The following is a 10054-nucleotide window of genomic DNA, read 5'->3' as shown; positions in this document are numbered from 1 at the left end:
GCTACTCGACATCCAAGGAATGCTAGGCTTCACGAACCAAGTCTTCATACCTGAAATATGCCCCAGTATCGTAGGGGTGAGTAACATAAACTACTCGTAGGAGATGAGCATGCATCGATCTAGTATTTTACAAATTTATCACCTTAAGGTGAAACATGTTAAAGGGGCTTACGCCACCTAACGTCTATGTCCAAGTGAGACTCGGGGAGCATCCTAAGCTACCTTAGAGTCTAAGCAACAAGAATCATGGTATACATATGTGTATGAAATGAATCATGGTTGGGATAATCTAAAGAACACGACAAGAAGAATGCTTGAGCATATATTAACATGAATTGCATTTTCAATACAATTGATCTAGGTTTAGAGTAATCCATACAACATAACAAAAGCATATTTGAATACAAGTTAACAAGAATCACATTATCCATGCAATTCAACAACAAAAGAGCATATTATACAATGCAACAAGGTTTAAGTTCTTAAAGCCATCAACTTAGAATCTAAAGCACAAAATAATAGTAGTGGTTCATGCCACTTAACGTCTATGTTATAAATGAATCAATAGGATCAATCCTAAGCTTTATTAGAACGTCAAAACACGATTTTCAATATCGATGCAATGTAACCAACATTGGAACTTCCAATACAACGCATAAAGCACAATTTCACAAAGTTAACATCCTGTAACTTAAAATGGAACGACAAATAAGAAACAACAAGTTACAACATCATCTAGTTATCAACTTGAAAATGAAATGCGAAATCAAACAAAGTGGATACTCGGACGTCACGCCGGATTAGACCGACAACATAGTTACTTTAGGGTTACTAGCCCATAGGTAATCTCCCTATGTGCGCACTACACTATATATAGAGGGACTATCCCCCATACTAGAACCACGTCCTAGCCATAGTCAAACAACGACATCCCTAAGTTTCCAAAATTAACAAGTTGTGCAACAATGCATATATCAATAGGATTATGCAAGATAATCAATTATCTACTAAGCACAACCAAATTTGAAAACCTATACAATACATGCTCTAAATCCACAACTAATATGATATGATGAATGTCGAATCTTCAGTGTGCGATTCGTTACATGCTATGCATGAAAGATGTTAAACACGAAGTGTGCAGATCATTACACAAGGCAACAAATATATTCAATAAGGAAAACATATTCTCATGAATACAAACATAGCAACTATGTTATCCGATGTTCAAAACATAACCAAATGAATATACAACAAGTCCAAGTCCATGATTTGAATATAGAAACCATTTCTAAAACACAACTAGATCATGGAGCAAATTGATAGAATTTAAATAGATAAACACAATTAAATTCTCTAGATTTCTGAATCAATTTTGATTGACCTCAATTTAATACATGTTAAAGGGCATGGCAAGGTCATCACTTATATCCATTCTAAAACTCAATTTGGTTGTTAGAACAACAAAGTTTAACTTTAATTAAATCATGTTAATTTAAATCCCAAGGTTCTAAAACAACTTCAGATAGTCCCAATTTAATATATACTAGTAAACAAGTCATGGCCAATACAAATATCAAGTTTAAACCTTAATTAAGCTATTGGGACCACAAAATAGATTTTAATTAATTCTTTTAATTAAGATCTCTAAATTTTCAAACTTAACCAAATGCTCTCAATTTAACATATCTTAGAGAATATGCCAAGGACTGATGTAATATCATATTACAAGTTTATTTCATTCAATTTAAGACCATGTGATTTAACGTTTCACTAAAGTTAAATATAAATTAAAAGTTGCAATTCTCATGCAATTAATCCCAATTTAATATATGTGAACAACCACACCAAAGCTTAATTTTCTAGCATGCCACAATTCAATTCCAAGTTGTATATCACCATGAGGATTAAATCTTAAACAACGAATTTAATTAAATGAAAGGTTTGAAAACCTAACCGAATATTCTAAATCAAACATATGTGAAGTTATATGGCATGTAAGTCAAGAATATCAAGTCGGAATTTAAATTGAGTAAATAGTGCACTCGGGGCAAATTAATTAATCAAATTAATTAATAATTACTAATTTTCAAAACACCTCCAATTACTTTCAAATTCAACTATGTTGGAGAGCATGCAAAGGCCTAATTTAATATGCTAACACATATTGATTTAAGCTAGTTAAGGCCATGTGTATTAATCTTTCACTTAAGATAAATATTAAATAAAATCTTTAATAGTTATTCAAATGTTCCAATTTTAATACACGGCAATGAGCATATCAAGGGGTAATATAAAATCATGCTATTTGTTTAAACCAAGTCATGAGCAACCGGGAAAATTAGATCTCGTACAAGAAAAATAAATAATAAAATCTCTAGATTTTATATTTAATCATGCAAACAAGTAGTATAAGCATCACAAGCATGCTATATAACAAGAATTTAAACCTAAAACATTCCCTACCTCAATTTGAGATGAAAATCTCAAATGCCATCAAAATGAAACGGCTCCGAATCCGACGAAACTACTAGGTTTTGTCAGGGACAACGCCGTGAACATAACCCTTATGAAAGCCCCATCAAAATCATAACTTGACCTCAAAACCAAACTCAAGAAATGGTCAAAACTGAATTCTAATAAGGGGGAAAGGTAGAGCACGACGAGAGGAACAACAAACCTTAAGGCCGAAAACTTTCCATCAAGGAAAAGTGAACCAAATGAGGAGAGAGAAGATGGTAGCACCCCTTGGGTTGCCATGGGAGCTCCAGGTCGTGCATGAAGAGGGGAGAAGATGAAAAATGAAATATCTTACCCCCCTTTTATAGAAATCTCAAAAAGTGCCCCGAACGGGCCCCGGCGGGTCTGAAAAAGTAAAATTTGAGCAGACGCGCTCAAATTGCAAAACTTTGTGAACGAAAAAGATTCAAAATGATAAAATATGAACAACGGAAGAAACGGCGTTAAAAACCGAGTCCCGAACAAAAAGTAATCCCCAAAACAAGTTTGGCGTTAACTAGGGCCAAAAACCTAGAAACTGGAAAACATCGTTCAAGAGGAAATTCCAAGAGTACACAACTCGACAAAATGTGAAAATGAATCTTGTACGAGGATCCAGGCTCAAAACAAGACATTTTGCAATAACTTTCATTAATTGCACAATGGCCCCTTCAAAAAGTGAAAACTGCACTTATGACCCAGAATGAAAATATCTTCTAAAAATATTTTCTTAAAAACCCCTGAAATAAAATATCTTCAAAAGATATTTACGAAAAATACCCCAAGAAAAGAAAATAATTTCAAAGAACTTTGCATCCATGCTCCTATGGACACCGGGAGCAACCAGAGTACTTTCTTGCAAAAGTGAAGATACGTATTTCGAGGAAACCACTCAAGATGAAGGCACGTGAAGTCAAAAACCAACTCCGAGCTTGAGAAGTGAGTTTGTGCCAAAAACTGACAAACAGAGATAAGACGAAATAGGGAAAATGACAGAATAGGGAAAAGACGAAATAGCGCTTAGTGTCTTAAAAACGAAAAATGCGAAAATGACTCGGTCCTCAAAGGAAGTTGTCAATTCACATGAAAGAGTCTCAGAAACCAATTCTGAGCACTCGAGATGACACTAAGTGACACGAAACAGAGCTTAGAAAAGAAAATTAAACGAAAAAAATTCATTCGTAAAATTTCAAGAAAAAGGAAAGGGAGGCAAATGACCGGGTCGTTACACAACTATAGTGGATCATGCCACCTAAAGTCTATGTTCCAAATAAATGTATAGGATCATTCCAAAGTCACATTTGAACAATAAGGCACAAATCACAATATCTACGCAATTAACCAACATAGATGTATGCTACACAAGTATCAGGATATAAATTCTCAAGGTTATCATCTTGAAATCTAAAATGTAACAACAACTAAATATAACAATTTAGTACAATTAGAATTTCTAATACCATACATCAAGACATAGGTTCTCTAAGTTTTCAATTTGAAATCTAAAAGTGTGAAAACAACTAAATATAGTAATTTAGTATGGATGTACTTAACAACATCAATCGCCAATAGCCAAAACCACAAGCCACAATTAAACATGATTGTCAACTTGGAATTGAATGCGAAATCAAATAGTGGAAGACTTGGACATCACATCTCAGATTTCCACCGAGAACTAAATGGTTATTCCGGGCATTAACCCGTTGGGAAGACCACCCTAGTGCGCACTATCTCAATTGGGGAGAACTCATACCTCCCGCACTAGAGCCAAACTCTAGCCTTGTCACTTGTAACAATGTTCCAAGACTCCAAAATAATCAAATAAGTTCACAACTTATACGTAATTTATATAATGCATGGAAAACACCTTCCATGCACAAGTAGATTGAAACCACACAATCCATGCCTTAGAGTTTCAATTCCAAAATGGCATATATAATGTCAATTACAAAGTGTGCAATTCATTACACATGGTATCAATATATTCCATAAAGAAAATATGTTCTCATGAATATAAATATAACAACAAAGTTGTCCAATGCTCAAAACACAACAAAGTTAATACATAACAAGTTCAAGTCCATGATTTGAATATAGAAACAACTTCTAAAATACCAATAGATTCATGGAGCCATTAAATAGAATTTAATTAAACAAGAAAATCAAATTCTTTAGATTTCAAATCAAATTCGAATAACCTCAAATTAATATATATTAAACAACATAGCATGCTCATTACATCTATCAAATCAAATGTGTCAAATGAGCAAGATAACATCATATAGAATTTAATTAATTTAAATTAATCAAATCTCTAGATTTCAAAAGTTATTCAAATGATCCAAAATTAACATATATCAAGCACCAAATCATGGTCATACCATATATCAAGTCTAAAATGGAATACAGGTAAAATACAATTACTAGAATTTAAATCAAATTAAATCCATTTAATCTCTAGATTTGAAAACTCATCTAAATCATCCCAAATTAATATATATCAAAGATCAACTCATGGCCATGCCATTTACCAAGTTTAAAATGAGTTATATGTAAAATGTAATAAATCACTAATTTCTCAAATTAACAAAAGACATGCATACAACTTATAAAAGCATCAATAGCATGCAAGAAACAAAAAAAAATATATAACCCTATAACATCCCCTACTTCACTAGAGAAGTGTCTCTCTAGAATCCAAGGCAAATCAATACAAAATGGCAAACCATTCAAAGGTTATGTAGAGGATGATGAGGGGAACAAAAAGTATTCCCAAGTTCAAGCTTGGAAATCAATAGAAGGCTCTCAAAAATCAAGGTCAAAGCTTAAGGCTTCAAGCTCCATCCATGGAGGCTAGGGTTTTTGGTGAGGAAGGAACGAAAAAATGAGAAAATGTGTGAGTGAAGGAAATAGAAATCATCCACTCAGTATGTGCTCTTACACCATGGTCAACACACACATCTATAGTCAATTGCACAAAAACCCTTTCTTAAAACCATAATCCCAAAGTGGCCCAAAACAATTGCAAGACTTAATTCGGAGCATACACTTGTCACAAACCCAAGGCTCCATCCTAGGCTTAATCTCAAGCCTACACTTGTCAACCATCCAAGCCAACAAGTGCACCAATCCTAGGCCAACAAGTGAGTGAATCTCCACCCTCCACATGTCATCATCCAAGGCATCAAAGTGTCCCCACACAAATGTTAACAAGTGGACCAATGAGAGTATAATACTTGTCACACTTTCTGAAAATTACAAAAAGGTCCTTTTTAAAAATATCTTCCAAATTAAATTGCAAAATGGTCCCTAAGACGAAAAATAATTACTTTACAGTAATTACACAAAAACCCCAAAAGTTTAGAATATTACAAAAAGGTTATGCATCTATACCATTTACAAGAAAAGTAAACACTTAGCATGCTTTTCTAAAAAAGTGAAAATACCCATAGCATGGAATTTAAATATCGTGGATGCATACAAAACCGGAATCAAATCCGAATACGAAAAGTGAGGTTATGCCAACAAGGTGACAACCGAGAAAAAGACGAAAGGTGAATAGTGTCACAAAAGTGAAAATGTGAAAATGACTCGATCCTCAAAGGAAATCGTCAACCCAACGAAAAGAGTCTCAAAAACCATCCCTGAGCACTCAAGATGACATTAAGTGACGAGAAACCGAACTCAGAAAGGAAAAGATCAACGAAAAAAATATCCGTGAAAATCTGAGAAAAGGAAAGGAAAGAAAATGACCGGGTGATTACAACAACATTTTTATTTATAGAATATATACCTTGTTTATCAATATATATATATATATATAATTTTCAAGATAATCAAAGAAATAGACTTCTAACTTGTGCTCAAGCATGAATTTGGTTCATTTGCAAAGGATTTTATCTTTTTCTTTATCAGTATACGTATTATTAAAGGTTTTTCTTTTATCTTTGTTACCTTTTGAGTCATATTCTTTTTATAATTTGGAAAGATTATAGGAAAAAGGCTTACTTATTGTTGTTATCTGGGGGTTAATAGGATTAAAAAAAATTAACTGGACTAAATCCGAAAAACAACAATTTCCTCTACTCATCCTCCTTTGGAGTCGGTAGCCTTGACCACATGGGGACCGAAAGCACTGCCTTTCCCCTTAAAGTCAATAATACCTCTGACCCAGATGTTCGAAACATAATCAAACAAAACAATTTCACTAACCAATATTTTCACACTATTGGCATGCAATTAGATAAAGTTGAAGTCACACTTACTCAGCCAACTCTTCTTGGCAAATCTCCTCCTACCATAATAGAAAAACCTCTAATATTTATGCCTACTCAACGGAAAGGACTTCCAGTAGCTGTTCCAGACCCTTTTATTGTTCTCTAAATTGAAACCATTTTCAAGACACTTGAGAAAGACAAAGTCAAAGTTAAAGATGAAAAATCGGTCATTGTAATACATACAAACACTGATTTTGACCAATCTATTTTAGATTCTACTTATACCTCAGAAATTCAAGCTATTGAAAATGCTTTCACAACTTTGGAACTCAATTTTCCAACAAACGAGTCAACCCTACCAGCCTAACTCCCCCTGATCTCCAATACAAGGAAAGGAACATTCAAAATTAGTTTTTTGTCTCTTCTGATAAACTCTATGAGTGGAATATAGACGGTTTATCAGAATAAGAAATCTTTAATAAGTTAAATCATATATCTATGGTGGCTAACAATTATGCCACTACTTATAACCTTAGTCAACCAGATATAGTTGATTTACTTACTTCAGGATTTACTGGGATGTTAAAATCTTGGTGGGAAAAACACCTCACTGAGGATTCCCGTGAAAAAATAAAAAATTGCAGTTCAAAGGGACAATGATGGACTTCCCATCTTCAATGAAACCGCAGGACAAGGCATTCCCAACGGAGTCAACACACTTATTTTTACCATAGTTGAACATTTCATAGGAACCTCTAGTAACATTACTGCCAGAATCCATGACCAACTAACCAATCTCACATGAAAAAACCATGAGCGATTTTAGGTGGTGCAAGGATGTATTCTTATCGCGGGTAATGCTCCGAGATGATAGTAACAAACCATTCTGGAAAGAAAAATTCATTAATGGATTATCCAGTCTTTTTGCCCATAAGATTCGTGAAACACTTAGTAAAACCACAGGAGTCATAGATTATGATAACCTTACCTATGATAACATCTTCAGTTTAATCTAGAAAGAAGGATTAAAATGTGCATTGACATGAAAATCAGTAACCAACTCAATAATGATAAAAAGAGAGCTAAATATGAAATGGGTATCTTCTGTGAACAATATGGCCTACCACCCATATCGCCATCATGAAAACAAACCAACACCCATAGGAAGTCATACAAAATTCACAAAGGATATCGTAGGAACTACAAAAATTGAAAATCAGTATTCCCAAAAATAGAATACTATTCTAAGGAAAAATAAAAACCAAAAAAGAAATACAGTAAAAAAGATTATAAAAAAGACACCAAAGACACTAGCAAAATTAAATGTTTTAAATGTGGCAAACCCGGCCATTATGCAAAAGATTGTTATGCTAAAAAGAAAATCAATCAGTTACAAATTTATGAAGAAAATAAAGAATCTCTTTACCAAATTCTCTAATTAAGAGATACAGATGAAAGTGATAAAAGTGATCCAGAGGCCAATTCTTCTTCCTAGTCTTCTGACGACCCCCTAGTTCTCCTGATATCACAACAGGATGTAAAGATAGCTGTTGTAATCCTAAATCACTTAATGTTCTTACCAGAACTGAAGAACAAGAACATCTTCTTATTAACCTCATCAGTAAAGTAGAAAACCCTAAATTAAAATCTTCCTATCTTAAAAGACTTAAGATATTGTTAGGAAACAAAGAAGCTGAAACTCTAAAAGTTGCTAAACCAAATTTTAGTTTATATAAAAATCTTGAAAGATTTAATAACCCACCAGGAGAAGTAACTATTCAAGACCTCTAAACACAAATTAATACAATAAAAATTGAAATTAAAAATCTTAAGTTAGAAAATCAAGTTATAAAAAATAACATAAATGAGATCAATACAAATTATGCTTTCTCCTTTAACGAGAAAGATTCATCATCATCTGATGAGAAAGGATTAGACCACTCAGTAAGGTCAATTCCTTCCCAACACCTCCAGACCTTGAGTAAAATATCATTTCAAAAATGGTATGCTAAGGTTACTGTTATCATCAACAAAGATTTCAAACTTAAAGTCATTGCTTTGATTGATACAGGGCTGATCTTAATTGCATCCAAAAAGGTCTTATACCAAACAAGTATTATGAAAAAACTACTGAACAACTAAGTTCAGCCAATAGAAGTAAAATGGATATAAAATACAAGCTGTCCAAAGCCCATATTTGTCAAAACAATGTGTGGTTTAAAACATCATTCGTCCTAGTTAAAAACATGACTAATAAGTTAATTTTAGGAGTTCCGTTTACTTACCTTGGTTGTGGATCCGTTGTGCGATGCAACCAAATTGCAAAAGTGTAGCCAAATTTAAATTTATGAAATGCCATTACCACTTCTAACTAAAAATAAAGTTAGGGTGAGTAGGGATTATCCTAAAGGATTTGAAGTATATTTGTGATCGAAATTAATGTCGGATTAGTAGGTTGAATGATCAAAGAATTGATTGGTGATTGTTTAATTAAACTACAATGCAAATAAAGATTAATACAAGTAAAAAGAAAGCAATCTAGAAAACAGGGAAAAGATATAGGAGAGAGGTCTTGGGGCATAGAGTCACCACTAAGCTTCACTTCATCAAACACTAACAATTGTACATTAATGGGGAAATTTAAATTGTAACTTTATGTGTACGTGTGACATCAATTGAAACTAAGTATGGAAGGCAAATAAGTATAGATTGTCTAGCCAAATTTTAATGAATAACACAACCTATCAAACGAGAACAAGATTCCATTCAATTAAACCACAATTAATACACACAAAAATATCTAGAGATATACACTTTTTGCATTCAAAAGTATGGAACATCAAGAAACAAGAATGGATTGTTCACCTACCTAAGAAATTAAAGCATCTACACTACAACTAGGCTAGAGACATGAAATTAAATTAATTAAACTAGAGATGTGATACAATCCATCAAAAAACAAGTGTGAACCATCAAATAAATCACAAAAGTGTTCCATTGAACACCATGCCTTAACCATCGCTAGATTAACATCATCAATACACATAGACATGCATCAAATTCATTAAATATAAAAATAAAAACATGAAAATCAATTCTAGCATACATAAACATATGACTAGAGCTAAATGATCAATTGAAAATATTAATTCATATAAATCAAGTAAAAATCACAAGATCTATATTTATTCATGGTCAAAACATTTATTACAACTAAAATCTCCAAAATACACAAGAGCTAGGTTTGAGAAGCAAGCCTAGGGGCTATCTCTAACCTCAAGAGAAGGATTTAGCCACTCATTGTAGTGGTCATGGAACCCTCAAGGGCTAACTTAGAG

The sequence above is a fragment of the Cornus florida genome, unplaced genomic scaffold (assembly GCF_030987335.1).
Source record: "Cornus florida cultivar Cherokee Brave unplaced genomic scaffold, ASM3098733v1 CherokeeBrave_3.0.0_Hap2_Chr07, whole genome shotgun sequence".
NCBI lineage: Eukaryota > Viridiplantae > Streptophyta > Magnoliopsida > Cornales > Cornaceae > Cornus > Cornus florida.
This window is presented reverse-complemented; position numbering follows the sequence as displayed.